The sequence below is a fragment of the Polypterus senegalus genome, chromosome 12 (assembly GCF_016835505.1).
Source record: "Polypterus senegalus isolate Bchr_013 chromosome 12, ASM1683550v1, whole genome shotgun sequence".
NCBI classification, from domain to species: Eukaryota; Metazoa; Chordata; class Cladistia; order Polypteriformes; family Polypteridae; genus Polypterus; species Polypterus senegalus.
The window spans coordinates 36,674,038-36,686,338 of NC_053165.1; the positions used below are offsets into that span (position 1 = coordinate 36,674,038).

The 12,301-nt window shown below is 38.0% G+C and overlaps 2 pseudogenes; one reads left to right on the top strand and one right to left on the bottom strand.

Annotated features, from left to right (window-relative positions):
• Nucleotides 1-799: 799 nt before the first annotated feature.
• Nucleotides 800-1,837, bottom strand: LOC120540468 (annotated as a pseudogene).
• Nucleotides 1,838-1,936: 99 nt separating this feature from the next.
• On the top strand, nucleotides 1,937-12,301 carry LOC120540469 (annotated as a pseudogene).

Here is a 12,301-nt window from a genome sequence, read left to right on the forward strand (position 1 = left end):
ACGGAAAAAAAAAAAAATCATCAGGATCCTAGATTATGAAAACTGGAACACATGATGATCATTTTGGCTTTGCAAAATGTCCCAGATTAAAATATGCAAAATACAAAAATATGCACAAAATGTCAATTTAACAATACAGTGGACATTCTGCATCGATAACATTTAGCCAAAAAACAAATGCTGGATTTATAAAATGTATCAGAGTCTCTCTTAAATTTTGTTGACTATAAATATGGTAGTTTGTGCACTTTTACCGTGTTGAGGAAAGTGAATTTGTTGAAATCTAACCATGGGGAACAGAAGGTAGCAATACTGCCTCACAGCCCCTCAAAGATGAGTTAAAATCCTGACCCTATCTGTATAATGTTTACATGTTCTCTCTCTATCTACATGGGCTTTCTCCTGGTATTTCACAAAAAACATGTATATCTGTTTAATTACTAATTACTAAATATAGTAGGTGGCATGCCAGACCTTGTGCCTGACGCTGGCGTTGGATTAATCATGTTCACAAAAAAGGTTGGGTCCTCCACATGTTGGTTATGTTAATGCAATGTAAGTCTGATTTAGAATAGTTTTCCCCAAACTGGCAGGAACAGGTTCTGATACCATATCCTGAAAATGTATGGATGGTTGTGGCTTATTCAAATGATCCTGATAAAGAAAATCCAAGCCACTGTTTATTAATACTGTTTTCATATTACACCCAGATTCAGCCTGAGCAAGCCTGAAATTTCCTTTCCTGGATTAATCAATCTGAGCTAAATGCGTACAACCTTGGTGTAAAGAAAATTTGATGCTAATCAGAAGCTTTTGCCTTGTGCATTATGTAGCATGCCAAAAGTATCTGGGGAATCAGAAGTTCTAGTGTATCATGTAAAGTCAGGGAAAAATATAGAAAGCCCTGCCCCAAAGCTTTGTCACTGTGGGCCTCTACTAAACTATCTGCATTTACTGGAAATTTTGCTCTTGAAGCAGTCTGATTTTTGTCAGGAGGAAGTTGGTGAGACACCCAGGAAAAATAAATAAAAGCCATTGTACTTACCGTGTGATTGTCTGCATTAAGCTTAAGGTCATAGCCACTGAGCTCCACACAGAATATTATTGCAGTGACCCCTTCAAAACAGTGAATCAATTTTTTCGTTTGGAGCGCTGTCCACCCACATCTACCATTTTGAATGTCAACTCTTTAAAGGTAAACTTGTTTTCTACGATCCCATTTGTCATGTCTCAGGACTGGAGAATGTCTTCAATGGTTGGGGATATAGTCAACCGCAGCATTGCAATCAAGGTCATTAAGATGGTAAGCAGCGTTATCCTTCAAGTGATATTTATTGGAGTGACAGAAGCACTCTTGGAAACCTGGGTCAATCTAGAGCCTCTTCATGAACCCCTGCAGCTCTGGTGTGATCTCCCCTTTGCTCTCAGCAGGGCCAGTCAGTGCAAACAGCTGGACAGCATCATAGGCTCTGTCAGGGTTGTGAAACTCAATTTTGAGGGTTGACAGGGCTCTTATGATTCTTGTCAGGGAGTCAATGACATTGTAGATGATCAAGGGCTTGTACTCCTTGCAGGCCTCCAAGTTAAAGCCACCACTGTGGATTATCTTCATCTGCTTCACTATGGTGCTTTTTCCTGAATTGCTGGTGCCAAGGAGAAGAAGCTTGATCTCAAGGCATTGCCGCTGACTCTCACAGCGCAGGTGTTGGTCGATTCTGCGAGAACGCCGAGCGGTCTCCTTTTCCTCCGAGCTTTGACGACATCCCGTGTTCCTCCTGAGAGAGTTATAGAAAGAGAGAGAGTATGCGTGAAGGAGGCTGATGAAGCAGGGACACATTTAGCTCTGCTGTAAGTGAGTGGACAGCCTTGATGACAGGTGCTGCTTCCCAGTCATATACAATGCATTGCTGCTCCTGTCCTGTTCCTGACACACACAATGGCCTTCCATCTTGCTCCTAGCACAAGGTTGCCAGACTGCAGAGCTGTCAGTTAGTGCTTCTTCTTTCGGCCAATGTCACAGCATTTTCACATCTACCAAGCAAACTGTAGCACATTCCTGTTCCAGTTTTCATAATCTAGGATACTGATGATTTTTATCTACCCTTCTCAGATTTCTTTTGAGACTGCTTCCTGCTCAATGCAATTCTGATGGCAATTTTGTCAAAGACAATCTTTTTCTCACCCTTGCAAATCACATTCGTAACTGTACTACTTGACAGTAACATCATTTTACCAAACATTCTGCTGAGTATCATTACCACCGCTGGTCTACCTAGTACCCAGTTCTAAATGGTACAACTGTAGGATTGTAAACTACAAATAGAGGTGTCATATCTCTTGACGTGTAGTGCCAGAGCATTAATCTTTTAATTCAATACACAGACTGGGATGGGTATGTTACTGTACTCATTGACTAGTTGTGAAATTAGCTTCATTAGGTTCTGAAAAGACATGCACTCAATATATGTATAAAAGAATAAAATTCCTGAACTTCCGTTATTCAAATGTCATATTTCTAGGCCTAGCTGCCTTGTGGTGTGGCTTTAATTATTTATTTATGTCACGCACAAATCTATCTAAAAGGCGCCAGCAATGTTTTTTAAGATTTACAGATTATTTTCCTGCCCTGTTGTTATGCATGTGAGTTGCCTCCGTCAAGTGTCTCTCACTTCTCCACACCAACCAGATCGCTGTGCTAAAGGACACTTCCCTCTCTTGCATCAGGCATACAGGGAGGCGAGCAGAAGCCAGTTGGATAAGCGTGTGCACCTCACCTTTGGAACAGAGGACATGAAGTAACCGTGCAGAGGTGGAGGGAGAGGGATTTTTTGTTTCCAGTGGAACAGCAGAGGAGAGACAAATCGTTCCATTAACAGGAATGTGCTACAATTTGCTAGGTGGATGTGAAAATGCTATGACATTAGCCAAAAGAAGAAGCACTAACTGACAGCTCTGCAGTCTGGCAACCTTGTGCTAGGAGCAAGATGGAAGGCCATTGTGTGTGTCAGGAACAGGACAGCAGCAGCAATGCATTGTATATAACTGGGAAGCAGCACCTGTCATCAAGGCTGTCCACTCACTTACAGCAGAGCTAAATGTGTCCCTGGTTCATCAGCCTCCTTCACGCATACTCTCTCTCTTTCTCTAACTCTCTCTCAGGAGGAACACAGGATGTCATCAAAGCTCGGAGGAAAAGGAGGCCACTCGGCGTTCTCGCAGAATCGACTGACACCTGCGCTGTGAGAGTCAGCTGCAATGCTGTTAGATCGAGCTTCTTCTCCTTGGAACCAGCAATTCAGGAAAAAGCACCATAGTGAAGCAGATGAAGATAATCCACAGTGGTGGCTTTAACTTGGAGGCCCGCAAGGAGTACAAGCCCTTGATCATCTACAATGCCATTGACTCCCTGACAGGAATCATAAGAGCCCTGGCAACCCTCAAAATTGAGTTTCACAACCCTGACAGAGCCTATGATGCTGTCCAGCTGTTTGCACTGACTGGCCCTGCTGAGAGCAAAGGGGAGATCACACCAGAGCTGCAGGGGTTCATGAAGAGGCTCTGGGTTGACCCAGATTTCCAAGAGTGCTTCTGTCGCTCCAATGAATATCACTTGGAGGATAATGCTGCTTACTATCTTAATGACCTTGATCGCATCGCTGCGGTTGACTATATCCCCAACTATTGAAGACATTCTCCAGTCCTGAGACATAACAACTGGGATCATAGAAAACAAGTTTACCTTTAAAGAGCTGACATTCAAAATGGTAGATGTGGGTGGACAGCGCTCCGAACGAAAAAATTGATTCACTGTTTTGAAGGGGTCACTGCAATACTATTCTGTGTGGAGCTCAGTGGCTATGACCTTAAGCTTAATGCAGATAATCAAACGGTAAGTACAATGGCTTTCATTTGTTTTTCCTGGGTGTCTTACCAACTTCCTCCTGACAAAAATCAGACTGCTTCAAGAGCAAAATTTCCAGTAAATGCAGATAGTTTAGTGGAGGCCCACAGTGACAAAGCTTTGGGGCAGGGCTTTCTATATTTTTCCCTGACTTTACATGATACACTAGAACTTCTGATTCCCCAGGTACTTTTGGCATGCTATATAATGCACAAGGCAAAAGCTTCTGATTAGCATCAAATTTTCTTTACACTAAGGTTGTACGCATTTAGTTATGATTGATTAATCCAGGAAAGGAAATTTCAGGCTTGCTCAGGCTGAATCTGGGTGTAATATGAAAACAGTATTAATAAACAGTGGCTTGGATTTTCTTTATCAGGATCATTTGAATAAGCCACAACCATCCATACATTTTCAGGATGTGGTATCAGAACCTGTTCCTGCAGTTTTGGGGAAAACTATTCTAAATCAGACTTACATTGCATTAACATAACCAACATGTGGAGGACCCAACCTTTTAAGTACATACGTTCATTTGTGAACATGATTAATCCAAGGCCAGCGTCAGGCACAAGGTCTGGCATGCCACCTACTATATTTAGGGCTCCTGCCATTGCAGGAAACAGGGCCAATTTAGAGTTAGTAATTAAACAGATATACATGTTTTTTGTGAAATACCAGGAGATAGCCCATGTAGATAGAGAGAGAACATGTAAACATTATACAGATAGGGTCAGGATTTTAACTCATCTTTGAGGGGCTGTGAGGCAGTATTGCTACCTTCTGTTCCCCATGGTTAGATTTCAACAAATTCACTTTCCTCAACACGGTAAAAGTGCACAAACTACCATATTTATAGTCAACAAAATTTAAGAGAGACTCTGATACATTTTATAAATCCAGCATTTGTTTTTTGGCTAAATGTTATCGATGCAGAATGTCCACTGTATTGTTAAATTGACATTTTGTGCATATTTTTGTATTTTGCATATTTTAATCTGGGACATTTTGCAAAGCCAAAATGATCATCATGTGTTCCAGTTTTCATAATCTAGGATCCTGATGATTTTTTTTTTCGTTTAATCCCTTTAACATTCCACACTTTGTTAATGTGGGCTTCCCTTAATCCATGGCAAAAATTACAACCAGGATCCTCAAGCATTTGAAAGTGTTACTACGTCTGTAGTGGCCATAATTTGTAATACTTTGTAATACCTTGTTGACCTGAATATGGCATTCTCTCAGATCTATTTTGTGGTTTGCCAGAATTGTGCTATTTAGGGATATTATCCAGGATAATATTGGAAAAGTTAAGATGACAATTACCACCAAAACTATAGTGTACTTGAAAACATAACATTTAAGATATAGCTTCTTAGAGACCGAAAATGCAACCACCATAATGTTGTGTTAAAGAAAGGTGATAAGTAAATAAAAGTGTTAAAGCTTAGGCACCAAAATGTGACCATAATGTACAATCCAGCAAAAGGATGGAGTGACAACGTGATAATAGCTTGAATCTAAATGACAATGCATTTAGGGTTAAATTGTTATTTACTAACAATGAGGCAGGCATTTCCCTAAAGCCATACCACATCGCCTGACCACACCAACAGAGAGACAGTAAGCATGTCATTAACTGGATAGTGCACTGCAGCATTAGTTGTCAAAAGTAGTGACACGTCATGGTAATGTAGAAAAGGGCATGGCTTTACAGTTGGGGAGCACACGTTCTGTACATTTTTTTGTTTTAACATTTTGCTTTATGTATCTAGTGCTTTTTTGTGACTTTAGCATTATAGGGTCAAGTTGGATATGAATGATATCAATTGGAAAGGGCTTAAATCATGTAAACGTTATGTTTTTCCGAGTGATCGTTTCTTAGATCGTCACGTGTATTTTAAAGTTGATACAAATGGGGGTACATGCAAACCATATGAAACAAGATCAATTTTGACATTTACACGTTTAACGTGGCTGAAATACAGTATCGGAAAGAGCTGTATTTATACTCGGCATATAAATAACTTTTTATCAAGTACCATAGACAGCGAGAAACCGCTGTGCTCAACGCAGAGGTTTTTAATAACTTTTCTCGCGAGCTTTTAAAATTCATTGTGCATTTTGGTATATAAGAGAGAGTCGTTAGTAGGAAGTAGTTCATCTAATAAAATTGTTCTTAGACCATAGGTATGTAAAAAGGCTTTGACATTTAACCGATTAACGAGTTAAGAAATAGCAGGGTCTTATGAGTTTTAAAGGCAACTTGTATTCTTTATTCTCAAACCCCGTTGAATTGTGTGGGGTTGGTTTAATAATCGTATGATTTTCCGACTTAATTAAATAAAAAAGCATGAATTGTTACAATAAATATTTTAACACTAAAGTTTGCTTCCCAAGCGTTTAAAATTGGCGGCCAAATGTGGTTGCCTGGCAGGGAGCTTCCTGGGTCTCGCTATTGATCAACTGAAGTTTACACCAGAGGTGTCCATGTCCTGTGAAACAATGTTTGTTCCCCATTTAAAATTGTCGGCCAAATGTGGTCGCCTGGCATTGTGCTTCCTGCTGGCGGTGAAAGAAACTTTATTTCCCCCGATTTATAAAAAGAGGCACACTTGTGTGGACTTGTCTTACGTGTAGGAAAAGTGAATATTTCACTTTATAGAGTTTTTAAGACAGTTACGGCTATGCAGAACTATGCATGACTAAAAAGCATGATAAATGTTTATAAAATGAGGTTTTGTGTCGTGAGTTTATATCTTAGCGCGTGTCTGTGAATATTTTCAGAAAGTTACACATAGGCATAGCTATGATGGCAAGACGTATATATACTGAATTTAATTTCTTAATGTTAATTTTGAATCTAGTGTTTATAAAATGAGGCTGTGTATGGTGAGTTTATAACTTAGAACTTTAGGAATGAATATTTTTTAGAAAGTCACACATATGCGTGGCATTGCATGCAGGATAAGTGTATATTTAATTTTATAATATTAGTTTTGAATCTAGTGTTTATAAAATGAGGTCGTGTGTGTGAATATTTTCAGAAAGTTTACACATAGGCATACCTATGGCGGTAAGACAAGTGAATATTAATTTTGAATCTAGTGTTTATAAAATGAGAACATGTGTGTCATGAGTTTATAAGCGCGGGTGTGTGAATATTTTCAGAAAGTTACACATAGGCATAGCTATGACTGCAAGATAAGTGTATATTTAATTTCTTAATATTAATTTTGAATCTAGTGTTTATAAAAAAGCCACGTGTCCTAAGTTTATAGCTTATAAATCAGATTAACATAAATATATTTTCATACTTTTATAGTTTCATATTTGCATATGTTCATATTTTCATAAATCATATTAACAAATTATATTATTTATGTTTTTATATTTTCATATTTACATAAAGCATATTTTCATATTTTTACAAATCATATTTTGCATATTTTCATAAATCATATTTTCATACTTTTGAGGCGGGGCTTAAAGTCATCAATCATGTCTTGGGGCGGGGCTTAACATCATCAATCATCCATGTGACATTAGCTGTCTGTATAACTACTTATGTGCATGTGCTTTTTCAATTTTTTTATTTTTAATAAATTTGCAAAAACCTCAAGTAAACATTTTTCACGTCATTATGGGATGTTGTGTGTAGAATTCTGAGGAAAAAAATGAATTTAATTCATTGTAGATTAAGACTGTAACATAACAACATGTGGAAAAAATGATGTGCTGTGAATGCTTTCTGGAGGCACTGTACCATTACTTTCTGAAAATGGTGATGCAGTGCAAAGCAAAGGTGCTGGCATCTCTATTTGTTCTTGAGAGATATCCCTGTTTTCTGTACCAGGTGGCTGCAAAGGGATCAGGGGCCTAATGTATAACACCATGCATAGAATTCACACTAAAACATGGCATATGGTCAAAAGTGGAAATGTGCACAAAAAAATTCAGATGCACAAAACCGTGCATAAGCCAACTTCCACACACTTCAGCTCAATAAATCAGTGTGAAAAGTAATGCATGCACCTGCCATCCCACCCCAATTCCTCTCATAATTTTGCATATTTTAATATGCAAATCAATATAAATATCACCTTCTGTTCAGTGTTTGGGCAAAAGCACATGAAAAAAAGAATTTCAGCGAATGTGAAGTGGAGGCAAGGGAAAATGTACCATTTGTTGGCTTAAGCAGTGGTATAAACAACAAAAGAAAGTTGATCAAGTTAAACAGAATGGTGGAAAAACTCGAAAGTTCAAGTTCAGAAAGTAGCACAATACCTGAAATAAAAAAGAAGTGGTCAGATATGAAAGTCACCGTGAAAAGGTGAGTTGTAGCCCACCACCTTAGTGTCATACAGAAGTGTATTAGGGTTTATAGAAAATAAAAAAAAAAACAGGGACACAGTGAAAAAAGGTTGAAATATACACTTTAATCTTGTAGTTTACTTTGTCATTAAACTAGAATGTCGTAAACTTAATCATAAAATCAATGCTTAATTTACTAGAGTTTCTCAGATCCCATGATAACTAAAGTAGCACGTTAACTGTTTAGTATTCTATGTGTTCTTCTATGTGCTCTATGTGAGTGAATCACTACATGTTTCTTAAATGGGCTTTCTCTTATGCTGACAGGACACAGAATAAATCACATTAATGATATTATAGCTCTCTGAACAATTTAAATACTAAGATGTATACTTGATATCACTTACATGATGAAATGAATCAAATATATTAAACATGGGGGCATGGTGGCATAGTGGTAGTGATGAGCTGGCACCTCATCCAGAGATTGTTCCTGCTTCCCACAAGATGCTTGGTAGGACGTGTGTGACCCTATATGAAATAATTTATTGCAGCAGTATTGTCTCTTTCACATGTACCAACCCCCATTTCCTGTCCTTCCTTTTCTTTCTCTACATAACCAATTGCCACACAATAAGCTTTGTAATAAATGTGAAGACATCTGAATGCTTAGAATGACGATACTTCAAAACATTTAAGGAAAATTGAAATATCTTTATAGTACATGTTTAATTATTCCATCCCTCTATCCATCCAGGGTTAAACCAGTCCCAGCAAGCATACAGCGTGAGGCAGGATCATTCCCTGTATGGGGAGCCAGTTCATCGCTACCTCTGTACCACCATGCCCACATGTTTAATTATTAACAATATACATTATTTAAACTAAGTTAATAATGTATCTGTATAATGTAATATACATACTGTTTTGTCTTGGTTGAATTCTAGCGGGTGTCCCAAAATTCACGCAAGATTTTAATTTGGTGCCATTTGTGCGGTGAAAGTGTTGCCAAAAAAAAAAAGCGTGACAGCTCACAGTTCAGGGCTATTAAAAATGGAGCGCTACACGAAAGAACAATGCGTTTTCATTGTTGAGCAATATTTTAAAAATAATGAAGGTTTGGCAGCTACAGTTTGCAATTTTGTACAAAATATGGTCGGAATAGTGATTTAACTTCATCGACTTTTTCGAACAAAATCATCTTCAGCGATGAGGCTCATTTTTCATCTTGATGGCTTCGTTAATCGTCAAAATTGTTGCATTTGGGGTTCAGAAAATCCACGAGTGATTGTTGAGAAACAAATGCATCCACAGCGTGTCATTGTTTGGTGCGGATCTTGGGCTGGAGGCATCATCAGACCATTCTTCTTCAAAAATGCGGCTGGTCAGGCAATAACAGTTAATGGTGCTCGCTATCGCGACATGATAATCCAGCTTTTTGTGCCGAAATTGCAAGATATGGATTTGGACAGTGCCACATGCCATACAGCCCGAGAAACAATTCAATTACTGCATGAGTCATTTTCTGGTCGTGTAATTTCCCATTTTGGTGATCAGAATTGGCCACCCAGATCATGCAATTTAACGTCGTTGGACTTTTTTCTTTGGGGTTTTTTGAAGTCTAAGGCTTATGCCATCAAGCCCACGACCACCCACGCCTTGAAGGAGGAAATTGAGCACTGTATCAATGAAATTCAGCCATATTTATGCAAAACGGTCATGAAAAATTTCAACAAAAGAGTACGTATGTGCCAGCAAAGCCATGGAGGCAATTTACCTGATATGCTATTCCATACATAACCCTATACTGTATACCTTATGAATCAATTAAAAATTTACAATTTTTAATTAAAAACCTGTGTTCTCTATCAAAATTACTTCTTGCGTGAATTTTGGGACACCCTGTATATTACTTTACTTTGCCTTTTTGTATTATTAATGTGTTACCTTTGTCAGAATGCCTCAAATCCCACAGACTTACCACTGTCTATAAGGTATTGTACTTCATAACCTCTCCCCACCTTCCCTTCTACATCTACTGTATATCTTCAGGCAATTACATAAAATAAAAGACAAGCAAGAGTTAAGTTAGAACTTTAAATAATGTATTATTGATAATATTTGTAAAATAATAACAATAAGCAATGTATATTTGAGTATTGGAAACCATACAACCTAATAAATGCCGATGTGTACTTTCAGGTGGCACAAAGACTTGTCAATAACTTAAAATGTCTCAAGTTAAGTCATCATTTTTGGTCAGCCTATCTCAATATGGCTGCCGAGTTGTGCTTCTCAGTTTGATCTTCTTTTCAGTTCATGGTGTATAAGATGCTCCTTCATCGTGGTGGTGAAAGAGAGATAGGGAGGGGTAAATCAACTGAATTTATGAATTCTTTGTCCAAATCCTTAAGCCAATAGGGTGTTGTTCTACAGAATAGCCCCTGATTCAAACCAATCCCAAACAGCCATACTTCAGACCAATGGGGCACACAATACCTTTTACATCTGCCCCTAAAACCATATGTTGAGCCGAACTGGTTTTAGGCAGTTCCCCGACCCTGTTATAAAATTACAAAGACTCAGTCCTTAAATTGGGGGGTGGTTAGCCAAATATCAAACCACCACTTGTCCTATCAATGATATAACATTAATATTACATTGCTTTGTCTAAGTTACAAATAAAAACATACAAAATATTTATCAACTTGTAAACAAAATTTCACACCACAACACATACTTTAATGCATTTCACCTTGCAAATGATATCAGGAGCTCCAAGAAGATAGCTCTTGGAAATCTAAATAGACTTAGAAGTCTGACATCATCCTCTGTAAATATATATTCTCTTCTATTGATTGAATTGAATTCCTTTATTGATACTATATGGTAAAATGAGATTCAATATACAAATCCTCCATAAACTTGTTCTCCTATAAAATGATACAATAATAATAATAATATGATTAAAAACAATGAAAAATATATAATATGAAAGTCAAGTACAATATACATGTACATACAGTATAGTGCAGATAGTGCATATGGTTCATAAAGTGGCTCAGGTTGTGCAATATTACAACTGCACTGCAAATTTACAGTGACATACCGTATATACTCACATATAAGTTGGGTCTTGAAACCTGAAAAATCGATCATAAAATCAGACACTGACTTATATGCCCGTATAAAAATGCAACACATTTTTTTTCATCTTCTTGCCTCCTCCAATTTCACATCAGTTTCTCAGACGCATCGAATTTTGTTGCAGCAGTGCAGTTACCAATTTTTTTCGCTGCTTCAATGACATTATTTTCTTCTAATCGAACGCTCCATCATAGATAAGGGATGCTCTTACAATAAAGGTGTATGAAGGAGTGAGATACAAAAAAACACAAATCAGTGCAAACGTTGCTTTGGAATAGTTTGGATATTACCGTGTGGTCACATAGGCACAATACATGGAAAAAAAAGCCAATGTGCTTTGTGGTTACTTTCTCAGGTGGGCGTTACCATAATCTCTTAGACCAATAGTGTGAGTTTTCCGTATTAGACTTATACGACCAACATTATAAAATACCAGAAATTATACGGTAAAGTCAATTCCTGACCTATCCGTGGGAGAACTTATCCGAGAGTATATATGGTAATTGTAACTATAAGTTCAAACAGTTCTACCCGGAGTACATGATGGACTGATTGAGTGCATTTATAGCTCTTGGGATGAAACTGTTTTCTTAACCTCGAGGTCCCTACAGGAAAGGCCCTAGAGTGTTTGCCATATGAAAGCAGTTCAAATAGCGCATGGTGGAGGCAGCGTGTGCTTGATGCATACTAATAATTCTCTTTCCGATCAGCTGCTGTAGAGCTGTGATTCCACACACAGATAAGCATGATACGTATGCCACAGCTACCACTCCTATGCCCACTTCTGCAGAAGGATCCAAAAGATGAAGTATCTGCTGACACTTCGATGTCTCTATTCAGATCATATCATTACCAACACAGGTGCTGAATACAGCTTCTCCTCGAGAGATTCAAAACCTTTCACTTGGTCTAGCCCCCAAACCCAGTGATTCTCCTTAG